A 12942-nucleotide genomic window follows, 5' to 3' on the forward strand; every position below is an offset into this window, starting at 1 on the left:
TCCCAGTCTGAGACCTGCACCAGCACCCCCCAGGCTGGCAAGTCTGCATCTGAAGAACTGGGGTGGAAGGTGGCCTGCTGAGCTGTCAGTGTAGCTGCACTAACAAGCAGACAGGTCTGTGCTCTCAGCAACCATTGCTGAAGACCATAAGACCATACAGCACCAATTCTGCATGCTCCAGGCATGAAATCAGTGACACCAATAGCTCTAGAAGGGACATTTCAACACCTGTAACAGCAGTCAAGCTTTAGCACTGCCACAGACACACAGTCTTAAAAATAAATTGAGTATAAAACAACCCCCCCCCCCAGACTGATTTAAAAATAATTCTTATTAGAGACATTCTTCCTTTTTTGTTATGCTTTCTAATTTTTGAGTTTGAAATAGCATTTGATTCACGTTTCCAGATTTCCTTCTAAACCCACTGGAAACAGAAGGCTGCCTTAAAAGAAAGTGTGGAGCAAGAGGGAGAGAGCAACCCCACAAGCAGTCTTTACCAAATCATTTTCTTCCAAGAGCTGCAGTTTTCAGAGGAACACCAATACCAAAATACACTTGGAAATATCATGCCTATGTCAATCCTAACACGTCTCATAATGTCTGTAAGAACTAAAATTAACCCTTTCAGAAGAACACCTTACAAGGATGATCTTTATCCTAGTTTTTCCACAGCAAACACAAATCCATCTTCCCTGTATCCAAGGAAGATCTATTATTTTAGACACATAATGCTAGATATAAAGCACTAGAGCTTCTAAAGCAGGATGTACATGTAATTGGATGGCAGGGAATTTGGACAAATTCAGGGAAGTGCATTTAGTTTTTCCTTGTGTACATATACTTCTTATCATCGATCCTTATTTGGACAGAGCAAAATTCAGCTTGCAGTCAGCTCTTACTGAAGTCTGATTCAGATTTCATAGAGTTACAAGCTGGAAAGTGTGTGATAAACTCCACTCTGTTACAATAGCACATCTCAGTTAAACTCAGCAGGGACATTTGTTTAAGTGACAAAAGAATTTGGTGACAATTCCTCTTGCTGGGTAAACTGCATTCATTCTGTACAGCCAATGAATAATAAATCAATGCAAATTACACTGCTTTATCACTAACAACCATTTTCTGGTCAGCTATACCACAGACTATAGTCTCTCCCACAGGAGACAAATAACCCCTAGTGACATAAAATAGGAGTTGTTTATAGCCTGCAGGGGAACAATTGGGCTCCAACATATAATTTGCACCACTCTTTATATTCGCAGTGAATTTGGCCCTTAAAATCTTTGGCTGTAAGGAAGGCATAAGCTGCTTTCATCATTAATGCATGACCCTGCAAAGTATTCAAACATCAATTAAAATAATTAGCTGTTAGGCAGCTCCCCGTGCCCTACAAGAAGTACCTTACACTTGACAACTGGGTCACTCGTACCTTGTTTCTTCACTTCTAGCCTTCCTGGGTTTTTAACTGAGAATACAGCTATCTTGCAGTGCAAGCAGCTGATGCTAAAGCTAAGCATCATGTTGGGACTACAGACGTCTTGAGGGAGGCAGGTTTCTAACCGTCTCTCTCTCTCTAGACATTGTAAAATCATTCCTGCTTTGAAAGGTGTGGGAGCACAGATGCTCAGAGCTGTCAGGCAGCCACACGGATCTGGAAGAGATGCCTCAAGGAGGCAACATGGCTGGTCAGGCTCAGAGCGCTCCTGGGGCCCAGGAGAACAAAAGAGCAGGATGCTCTGCTGATAGTGGGATTTTTACTTGCTCAGAAATGATACGCCCAGAAAGGCATTTACCTACAACTTATTGTTAAGCATTAAAGGAAAACATCACATTGATGCAAACCAAAGCCAGCTCCGTGTATTCAGGTTTACAAGAGCACGAAATAATTCATTATCCTGTCACAACGTCACGCAAATCATCCGGTGTTTGCTCACCTCCAACAGTTCAGCCCTGACTTGTAAACTCCTTCAGTCTGAGGGCGTGCAGAAAACATGTGGGTTGGAGGAGAGGGAGGGGAAAACCAGGCCAAAGGCAAGGGAGAACAATCACCTCCACAACCCCTCCATGCCCATCTGCACCACACAGCACCCACACTGAAGATGCACCAAAATCCCAGCCCCTGCCAGGTACCACACAGAAGCATGGCAGCTGTCAGGAGAGCCACAGCCTCTTGCACTGTTCCAAATGAAGGCAGTGGGAGCTGCCACGAGATCCAGCATTACTGGTGCGGAGATCTCGGTGAATAAAGCAATGTGAGCCGTGGGCGTCTGGCTGCGGCCATCTCACTTTGTGACTAAGGAGATGCTTTTAGGGCCAGCTTGGCTTGCCCTGAAGGCTTCCCAGAGCATTGTATAATAAAGATTATTGAAACACAGACTGTGTCAACAGACACTTCCTTTGAGAGAGGTAAACAGGAGGACAATGCCTCACTCATCAAAAACAATCAGACATACCTATAGGGCATGCAGAGCCAGCCAAGATCCTCTTGGGCTTTCTCTTTCTGTTTAAAAAGAAAATATTTGTTATTTTTTCCCAAAAATTAATACTTAAAGACGAAAAGTCTGGCAACACCCATGGTGATATCATATCAGCTACTCATTTCAGGTCAAATATAGTGTGAGGGGAAGCTTGACACGGGTGCCAAACTCTGAACGTAGTGCCACCCTGCTCCTCTTTCCCATACATGGGCTGCAATGTCATGTCCAACAGAGAGATCACATCCAGACCCTCGTCTTAAACACCAGCCTTCCCATGAGAAAAACGGTTTTATATGTGGGAAAAGGTAGATACACACCAGACCGTATCTCCTATGCAATCAATTCCTCTGGTCCCTGAAAGGAAATGAACGTAGTGTTCTTCCTTCAACTAACTGCAGTGATGGAAACAACCCAGTACAGGACAGCAAACAAACACTTGGAGGGAAGAACTTTTCAGTCTTCCAGCTTCTAAAAGCAAACAGAAGACAGTACCCTGGCACAGCATTTTAGTAGCCACCAGGATAGCAAAAGCAAATGAACAACTAAGCGACTGAGAAGGAAAAACAGACCTATTCAGAAAACTAGTAGTCTTCCAGGTTTCTGTTTTTCTAAGCATAAGACAATACCATCCATACAATACCATCCTTTAGCACCTTCATTAAAACATTAATTTCTTCACCTTACCATCCATGTTATATGGATTTTCAGCTTTTTCCACTAGCTCAAACCTATGGGAAACAGCACACTGGGGAATGGTCAGAAGCAGCAAGGCTGTGGTGAGCCTGGTCAAGCACCTTTCCCTCCCAGTGTGGCAGAGAGCAGGATGTGACTCGTACCTCTTGCAACACCAGACAGAAAGACAGCCCTTTTCTCCTCCTCTACACAGTATTAGTCACATTATCTTTTAAGCTGTTTAGTAATTTTCCTTGTACCAAGAGTCGCAGGTAATTTCTTAACAACCCTTATGGAAGACGGAGGTAGGGCTGCCACAGTGGGTTATGCAAGCACTCATGTTTGTGCTGTTTGGCTTCTCCATGACTCTGCTCCACACCTCTCCACCACCATGAGGAAGTCTTAACATGACTGAAATTTACAGGAGGGATATCAAACCAATGCTAACTACAAATTTTAATTAGAGTAGTTGCCTCTGGTACAATGCAGTAATAAAGAGAAAATGGGTGCCTCTGGTTTCTTCTCAAGATCTCTGCACAAAGGCAGGTACAGGCAGACCTGAGCTTGCTCTGCCTGTGCTCTGAGATGGCTCCCACTTGAAAGCTGTGTGTTGCTTCGTATCTGTGGCACAGCGAGCTGTGCATGGACACATAGGCCCTGCCACTTAACACACCTAAACACTCGCTTAGATGATTGCAAACAGAAATGAGAATTAGCTTGACTAGATGACTGCAAACAGAAATGAGAATTGTGTCACTGCAACGAGGGGGAAAAAAAAAAAAAAAAAAAAGCATTTTTTTTTCTTTACACCCAACACTTGTTCACACTAGTCCTAAGAAAAACAAGTTTGCTAGTATTGCCCTCGTCTTCTCATAGGGTATGCTTTTAGAGTTTTTCTGGCTTGCTGTTCATTATATTTAGGTCATTTGCAAGTATTAAGCTATAATCTGCACAGAGATGATAGCAAGTATAACAGGAGAGTAATATTCAGAGAGGCTAAACCACAGTGGGTAGTGGATTATAATAAAGAACCGGCAAAGCCTGGCTGACCCTTTTATCAGCATGAGCCAGCCCTTGCTAACACCTCTAAATTAGAGTTTACCACATTTGTTTTACTCTGACTGGGTATTAAAAAAAAATAATAATAATATCAGTGAAACAATGAAAAGTGAACAAGGACATAGAAAAGGTGTAAAACCAACAATAGTGTATATTCTTTTTATTCGGAGGCTTACCAAGTGACTAACCAGTCAACATTCAAGCCACTGACAAAACATAATAAAATTAAAGGCATTTTTTGAAGATGACGGAAATTTTAGACTAGAGTCTTTTATACTTTTTTTCTCTCAAAAATATTTTTATCAACCTCTGGCCAGCTGTTTTTATCAAAGAAAACTCAAAAAAGCGGGGCACAGCACAATTCTCAAGACTAGATCTCAGTACAAGCAAAGCAACTCCTTTGTAGCACCCAGAGCCACACAGAAGCACCCATCTGCAGGCAGGGTAACAGACCTCTCTTTGCTGCTGTTTCAGTAGCTGGGCAGCAGCCAGGTGATTTCCTGCTCTAGCCCTGGGGCAAGTAGCTTTCTCTGCCCTCCCACAGCCTTCCTGCCCTTCCAGGAGGGCTGCTCTTCCCAGCAGGGGAGCTACCTATCAGGACCCACCAATTCCAACCTCCAGCAGGACCCACCAAGCCTCTCCTCACAGTTTGGAGAGCAGACTTCTCCCAGAGGCAGCCCTAGCTGATGGCTGCCCCAGACCTCCAACACGACCATTTGGGTAAGCCACAGAACTCTGCTTTGATGTTTAATTTCCACAGACCACTCCTCATGAAGAACACTAAGGAGTTGCCTTTGCTCTCTCTTCACTTTCCTGTTTTCAGTACCAGATTTAGCAAATAGCAGCCTGTAACAAATGTCATCAACTCACCCATCAGTGCTTTCACTACTGGTGCTGAAGAAAGATGCTAGAGACTAATAGATAAAAATTAGGGAGGAAGAACATGTGTTATGCCAGTAAATTCATCAGTTAATATGAATAAATTCAGGAAAGTCCCAGAAGAAAAAAGTCTCCTTAGTTTATGGCAAAGCAAAGAGAATATAAACTCTACATATCTTTGCCTCTTTTTCCCTTGCCAGCAAGATGGGGAGAGAGCATGTCAAACAACATTGTAACTCTGCACGCTGTCAGGCTGCTATTCAAAAAGCAAGATAAAATATGACTGTAACCCAATTTCAAGTGGATCTGGGAGAGGCTTAATGTTGAAGTCCATATGCCAGCTTTGTAATTATTAAGAACTGGGACCAGTCCTTGCTTCCGAGCACTGGCCTAGATTAGCAAGTCACCTGAAAGTTTACAGTAGGAAAACCATATGGGCATATTCCTGTAGCTACATGTGTACAGTAATTATGGCATAGGTAAGCAATAACACATGCCTAAGGCATCAAACTTGGTGAGGCACGAGGCTTACGTGCATATCTACATTTATTATTTCAGACTTCAAAGCACCATGCTGCTCAGACAAAATTGGTAGCCTATTTCCTCGTAAAAAAACACATAAGGATCTATCACTGTAAAACATATATAGGTGCTTATATACCTTGAGATTTAAAGTGTGGGTAACAGGACTCTGAAAGCATATGGAGGATCCTACTTACTATATTTTCCTATTTTGGTTTAAAGTGAGCTCACTTTCAAGTAGCAGACAAAAGTTGAAGTATCAATTAAATTCTAAAACTCCCAGTTTCACCCCAATGCCCAATGTCTGGTAACTTGGCAGGTCCCACTTTAAGCTCATGCTCCCCTTGAAAAAGTAAGGTCCATTCTAATACATCATTCACTCAACTTCTTCCAGACCTCTATTCAGTCATGAAAACCCATCACAAACACATGATCAGTGTCTGCGGGCATGGCAATTTATGATAAAAATCAATAATAAATGTTTCCCGTTTACACAACTTTTTCAAAATAGGACCACATTTTACAAAAATACATTTTTCTGCAGATTGGTTTTGAGTAGCATCAACTTCAAAGCAAATGTTTCTGTGAGGGCTGTTATAACATTTGAGTTCTTACACGATCTTCAAGGCTGTAGTGTGACCTAGGAGACAGCCATAATGAGACACAGACCGTGAATAAAGCACTGATTTAATTATGTTGTTTGATATATTATGACCTCATCCACTGGTGTTTATACTAACGTAATGCTTGAAATGCTTTATCGACATATGGGAAGGCACGGTCTCCGGCCTGAAGAGCTTACAGTCCTAAAGACAGAAACCAGATGAAGGGTGTTCTTTTCCTGTAGCTTATTGTAGATTTTGAAACTTCATTCATTTCCCTTAGGTCTTAAATATGCACTGAATGTTGGAGAGTGGGTTGCTGAGGGAATGCTCTAAGCTTGCTGGACAAAACGTATTGCATGGTTACCTTCAACCACAGTAGAGGATTGTCAATGACACAAGTCTATGTTTCTATGTGCAAACAACAACAGGACAATGCAAACACTGTGTGGGGTGCAGGGAAGCTATAGCTGTTTACAATACTTCCACCAAATTCTTCCAGTCCTGGAGACAAAACATGCCCCAGCATGGGCTTTGAACCACTCTTATCTTCTGCTACAGAAAGAAGAGTGAGATACAGAGTCAGTACAACCTGCTTGTTCCTCTATTAAAGACTGAGGCAACCATGTTGGACATCTTCCCCCTTAAAACTAACAGCTGAGGCTCAGAGTTTGGTTAAATATGCATATATATATATATGATTTTGCACACCTGATTAAGATTTCCTGAAAAATATGGGGTAAAGTAACCCTATATGTTGTTAACACCGTAAAAAACTATATGAGGAAATGAATAGTTCTGTGTTCAGTGCACCATCTGCCAAGCACACAGTAAATAAGGCCATACAATAAATGGTGAGAAACAAAACATCAACAACCAACCCACTCATTAAGCATTAGCCATGCTGTGTGATGAATGACATAGAGACCTTCTGGGGAAAAAATAGTACACAATCCTCTAATTAAAGGCAATCAAAATTAATATTTACTAAGAGAGTGAACAAGTAGTTTTAATTGTACAATTTTCTAGCCTCCTATTGCTTGGCTTTGCAACCTTGAAGTTCAGTCTTATCCAGTAACCTAAAGGCCTAACTGAAGGCATTATTTGTCTTATTTTAATTTTGTACAGGAAACCCACAAAACACATAAAGTTGACACACTTTTACCCTTATTAGGCATGTACACATGTACCAGACTGTTGCTTTCAACAATGCCTATTGTAGCAAGCAGACACAGAAGAAGAGTTACCTGTGGCATTTTTTTTTTACTTTAACTTCTCTTAATTTTGGAATAGAAACAGGGCAACCTTCCTCTAAAAGTGAATTTTCTCATCTACACTACATCTTAAAATTTCTATTAAAAAAAAAAAAAAAAAAGGTCCTGCTATCAAGAATAAAAATAAAAATAATAATAAAAAAGAGTATAACCTAAATACATTACTGGAGTGGAGAAAATGTATAAAACACACACACATATACACATGAATTTGAAAGCTTTTAAAATCTTATAGAGAAGTTAACCCATGAGAAGGCGTTTGCACAGCAGAGCTGAAAAATAGATGAGAGAGACTAACAGTAACATGTTTTCATATTCCTTTCAAACTCTGGTACAAATTCAGCTAATATCACTTTGTATGATCTCATGCTGGGACAGGAGCCAGAAGTTTCACTTGAAATCTTTTCAGTTATCAGATCTGGAAAGCTTTTCAATCACTTAAGTTTGAGAAGCATTAAAAAAAAAAAAAAAAAAAAAAAAAAAAAAAAAAAAAGAGCAGAGATAAAAGGCCAGAAGCTTGAAACATTTATCACTTCATCATACTACATTTGATGCTAGGTCAGCATCTTTACAGATACAACAGAATGCCAGCTTTACCTACATTTTGAGAGGTTTAAAAAAAAAAAAAAATGAATGTACAGGGTTAGAAATAGGCACAGAACAAGGCCAGGCAGTACAAGCTCTTTGCCTAACATGTCTGGGAATAGAAAAACTCCCAGGCATACAGCAGTGGAAGGCACCAGACATACAGCCACATATGTCTCCCTATGTCCCCCACATATGTGAGGCTTTGGTGTCAGCCCCACAAGTGCCAGCACCACCATATGGTGGGGATGACAATGAGGCAGCACAGGCAGGACATAGGTGTCTCTTCCTGGCAGGTCAGGATAGCTACAGCTCAACAGGCTCTGCCCTCCACTGCTCCTGTAACTGCATCCCCTTATCAGCAACTACCTCATAGCACTGATGGGTGTCTGGGAAAACACGACAAGGTCCCAAAGCCCTCAGACCAACCCAGAAAAAAGTTGGAAGTGGAAAAAGACGAAATGCGCAGGAAAACATAATGCCCTGCCTGTAAGCAAACATTGACACCATATTTAGCACCTGCTAAAATAAAAGTCTTTCTAGTTCCACATAATACCATATAGGGACTGCATGAGGACAAATTGGGATAAAATGTTCTTTTCTGACACATATTTGGGTTACCAACTCCAGTTTCCCACTGATAAAGCTAATATACCAGACACACTGCAGAAGCATAGCTGTAGCCAAGGAAAAGCATACACAAAGTAAAACTGAATACAACCACAAGCACAGAGTGCTTTCTATTTTGCCAGGCTTATTGCTGTTTTGAAGGCCTTTGCCCACTTGAGATATTAGGGCAGCCTCAGACCTGCTCTGGCTTCAGACAGAAGCCACATCTCTCCAGGTGAACGCTCACCTATCTATGACAGGACGAATGCTAAGCCCAGATCTGTAAAACATTTCCAACCATTTTAATCTTACCCACAGTGGTGAATATGCAGGCCAGCATAAAACTATACTTGCTTATGACTAACTTCAAAATAAATTTTAAGAACATTATTTTTTTCTTAGCAAGACAGCATAAAAAAGATTGGAAAAACAAAGCACATTTTTAGAAAACACAAGACAGCCAGGTGTGGGTTTGTAGGCTCATGGTTACTGAGTTGTCTGACCCTAGGCACTCCTTCTCACTGAAACATATAAAGTACAGAAAGTACTATCAAAATGTTTCTGCTGCTTTCCCACACTTGCATTAAAGCATTCTTTGTGTATGCAAACAAATCGAGGGAGCTTTTTCATTTCCTTGCTGAGACAAGTTGAAGTTTCTTCCCTCCAATAGGAATTGCCATTCACATTATAATGGCGAATAAAAATGAGAAACCTAGAAATTCAATCTTACCACTGTGTGTCTTTCCTGATGTAGATCCCTGCTTTCCCATTACCTTCCAATTTTCCCCTTCAAAAAAAAATGTTCTCATTATTGCCTGCACATTTCTCACCCCTTTGTTCTTTCCTCCAATTCAGAAATGTTTTATTTCTGGCTCCCAACTTCGTTTTCACCTTTCCTCTCTCACCAGCTACAGGGGAGACTCCTTCAAACTTACTCTCAAATAAAGCCCACCAAGAAATATCTGTGGAGGGGAAAAACGTGTCTGGCAAACATGGTTCAACAGAAATATTCCCATCCTCTTCACTGCACTGCATCCTTTCATCCTGCTCTCTGTGAACTCTCACAAGTTTCTACTCCCGTTTCTTTCCTTCCTCCACCCACTGAGCTCCAGACACTTTGACACACACCGCTGACACCCACGTTGCTCTGCTGCCTACCCTTCTCCCACTCTGTGTGCTAAGACACTCCTACACCTTGCTGCAACCTGTGTTGCCTCACCATACACTTCCCCTTCCTCTGCAGCATACACTTTCACCTGTAGCAGATTTTGCTTCAGGCAAAACCTAAGACTTCCTCCCTCACACCTTCTAGGCCATAGTGTCATTGTTAAAGCTGTTCTTCCTACACCATTTGCTCTGGGCTGCAGGGCAGTCGGTGGCATGGCAATATCTCAGTGCTGGCCCTCTGAAGTGGACTAGAAATAGATGGGGATTTTCAGCCTATTTTCAGCTCTGCTTAAACAAGCAAAATGAACCTAAGCTGTTAGACAGTTTAAATTAATACAAAAATAATTCTGCTACTCTGCCTGCATTAAAACTCATTTTCTCTAGTTCTTAACTATTTATTGTTTTGTCACAACTTGGTGCAAGAGCTGTATGTGCAGTGATAACTGCAATCAGAAGTGCACCCTCTTATGGAGTCTCAGTTGGTGTGATATTGCCGCCAGTGCACAGTCATAGTCGCAATTGGCACTTGCTGTTCTTCAATTCTCAGCAATCCTACAGCATTGGTAGCTACACAGGATCACATACATACTCCTGACCCACCCATACAGACACACAAGTGAGAACTCCCTTCAAAAAGCTAAGGCTTCACCATTTTCTTATGCTTTTACAACAAGAATTAGATCTACTTCCTTTGAAAAGATTGTATTAAGGAGCATAGATCTTATTTGCTGGTCAGGACCTGAAGGTGTTATATGTTAAGTACTCCCAAAGTAAAGATATAATTTCCACAAAAAGATTACATGGCCTTTCCTAATGATGCATCTACAGTCAGAGTGAGCCTGAACTGATCTCCCATCTACCCCACCTTACTGGGTTTGGCTCCTAGTTTCTCCCTTACCCTCTCTGGGCAGGGAAGGAGCAGGGGAGAGATGCAGGAGAAATCCAAGCCAGGGCTGCAGCCATTGGAAGCAACTCCCACATCTTGTCCACTCTGAGAGACTTCCCAAGCAGTCCAGATGCAGTATGGATGGATCTTGGGCCAATACTGCCCCATCTGTCTCATGTTATTTGTTATAACAAGTGACACGCAGGGGTCTAACACAGCTCCAGCTCATGCTCTTCTCCAGTTGCAGTCTTAACTCAGAACTGCTTCGGGAATGGCTAAAATCATTTTAGCAGCTCAGGCATCATTGACTTTGGGTGTAAAGTTACCAAATCAAAAAAAAAAAAAAAAAAAAAAAAGTTGTGTATCAGAGAGAGTTTTGGAAGGCTGGGGGAGGAGTGATTTGAAGCAACCTCACACCATCCTTTCTGGAAACCCTTTTATTACTAAACAGGAACATAAAACTCTGAAAACTGTTGTTTATAATTAAGGGGTGTGTCTGCAGTATCTGAAGTCTGTTCTGTTCTTATATACATTCATCTGAATTGTATCTTCCTGTTTTGACTAAAGACCTTCTTAAGTAAGAACCAAGTTAATTACAAATTATCCCATAGTTCACTCACCTATCCTTCCTGACTCAGGAAGGGAAGGAGTTCAGAGTCCTCATGTAAATCCTTCAATCCCATTCATACTTCTCCTCCAGAACTGTAAATCCTCACCCTGTTCTGTGGCTCAAGCCTGAAATAAAGAAAATGTAAACAGGACAGGAGCACTTAGTAACTTTAAGTAATGCCTTGGGAAATAAATAAATAAATAAATAAATAAATTTAAAACTATTATAATATGTACTTCAAAATAATTAGTTCATACTATATTATTTCTTGCAGGCATTCAAGTCAAAGACAATGCTCTAATACAAAGTCAAATGACTATAAGATGACAAAAAAAATGCTTTTATAAAACTGCACAGCCAGTATTTCAAGTTTTTTCATGTTCAGTTACAACAAATCCTACAGTCTCTTCAATTACTGGAGCAAGTCCAAACTTTCTGTCAGGATGCTTCCTTACAAAAGAAAGGAGGAAAAAAAAAATAAACATTAAAAAAAAATAGTAAAAACTTTCTTGAGCAGAAACATAACCTGGAATGTGCTCTTAAAACAGAGCCTTGATACATAAAGCTTACTGAACTTTCATGCTACAAAAAGAAACCAAATTGTATCAACAGAACACAGATTCACCCCCAGAAGCGGATTTTCTTGTTCCCTGTAGTCTCTGTAGTCTCCAGCTTTCAGTAGCTTTTATTTAATTTACTGAATCAGCTCAGTGATGGTTCCGCAATGCTTGCAGAGCCCCTTGTATACACCCTTTGCCACCACACAGGACACACATAGTAACACCTGCCCATCTTAAAATCACAATCTGCTGTGGCAGGTTTAGGAGCCAAATGGTATGGCTAAGACTTTAGCCTTACTAAGTAAGCAGTAATAAAATATCCATCACTAAGATTAAGTACAGAAAACTCTGTATTTGCACTTTGCTCATGCAAGTACATTCTCATGAAAATATGTCCTAATACTATGTAATTCTTATTCCTAATGTTATACATTATTTTTATGTAACTCTACTACAAATACCCATTTTCTCATTCATACTGTACACATTTCCATGTACACATGTGGGTGGCATCCACTTCTCTAACTTAGGAGAAAGCCAACTTTAGCAGGCATTCCAGTCTGAAATCACAAAGTTTTAAAGAACACATCTGTAACACTTGGAGCCATACAGCATGAACTAGAGACACTGGGCCCTGGCAGATCAGAGGCATCCACAGATTCAACCCCACAAATAGCATTACAGACTCTTCTAAAACTAAGAAAGCCAAATAAAAGGTCATTTATAAACAAAGCAAAACAAAACAAAACAAAAACGCTGAAAATCCTGAGGAGGATAAAAGAGAAAGGACATTTTGTCAACAGTGAACTTTCATTCTTTATTAGATTGTTAAGTGCACCTTTGCTTTTTTTACTGGGATGAATAAAACACATTGTGGTTGAACAAAGTTGGAAGAAGTTCAAGTCTTTGCATCTAGATAGCATGATCCTTGTCCAAATTAGGTGTTTGAGAGTGAAAAGAAATGAAATCACAAGTCTTCCTTTTTTTTTTTTTTTTAAAAAAAAGGGGGGGGGAGGGGGAATCCCACGCTACACATGCGC

General features: G+C 40.8%; 1 protein-coding gene across 2 annotated transcripts in view; it reads right to left on the reverse strand.

The window, feature by feature from the left end:
* The window catches only part of LOC311431390 (uncharacterized protein), a 541797-nt gene that overhangs the window by 394726 nt on the left and 134129 nt on the right, over nt 1-12942 (reverse strand). For both annotated transcript variants that reach the window (XR_014689389.1, XR_014689390.1), the window contains one exon: nt 11353-11467. The gene's annotated coding sequence lies outside the window, so the exon portion shown is untranslated. The remainder of the gene's footprint in view (nt 1-11352; nt 11468-12942) is intronic.

This window comes from Aythya ferina (genome assembly GCF_964211825.1).
Source record: "Aythya ferina genome assembly, chromosome: 2".
In the NCBI taxonomy this organism is placed as follows: domain Eukaryota; kingdom Metazoa; phylum Chordata; class Aves; order Anseriformes; family Anatidae; genus Aythya; species Aythya ferina.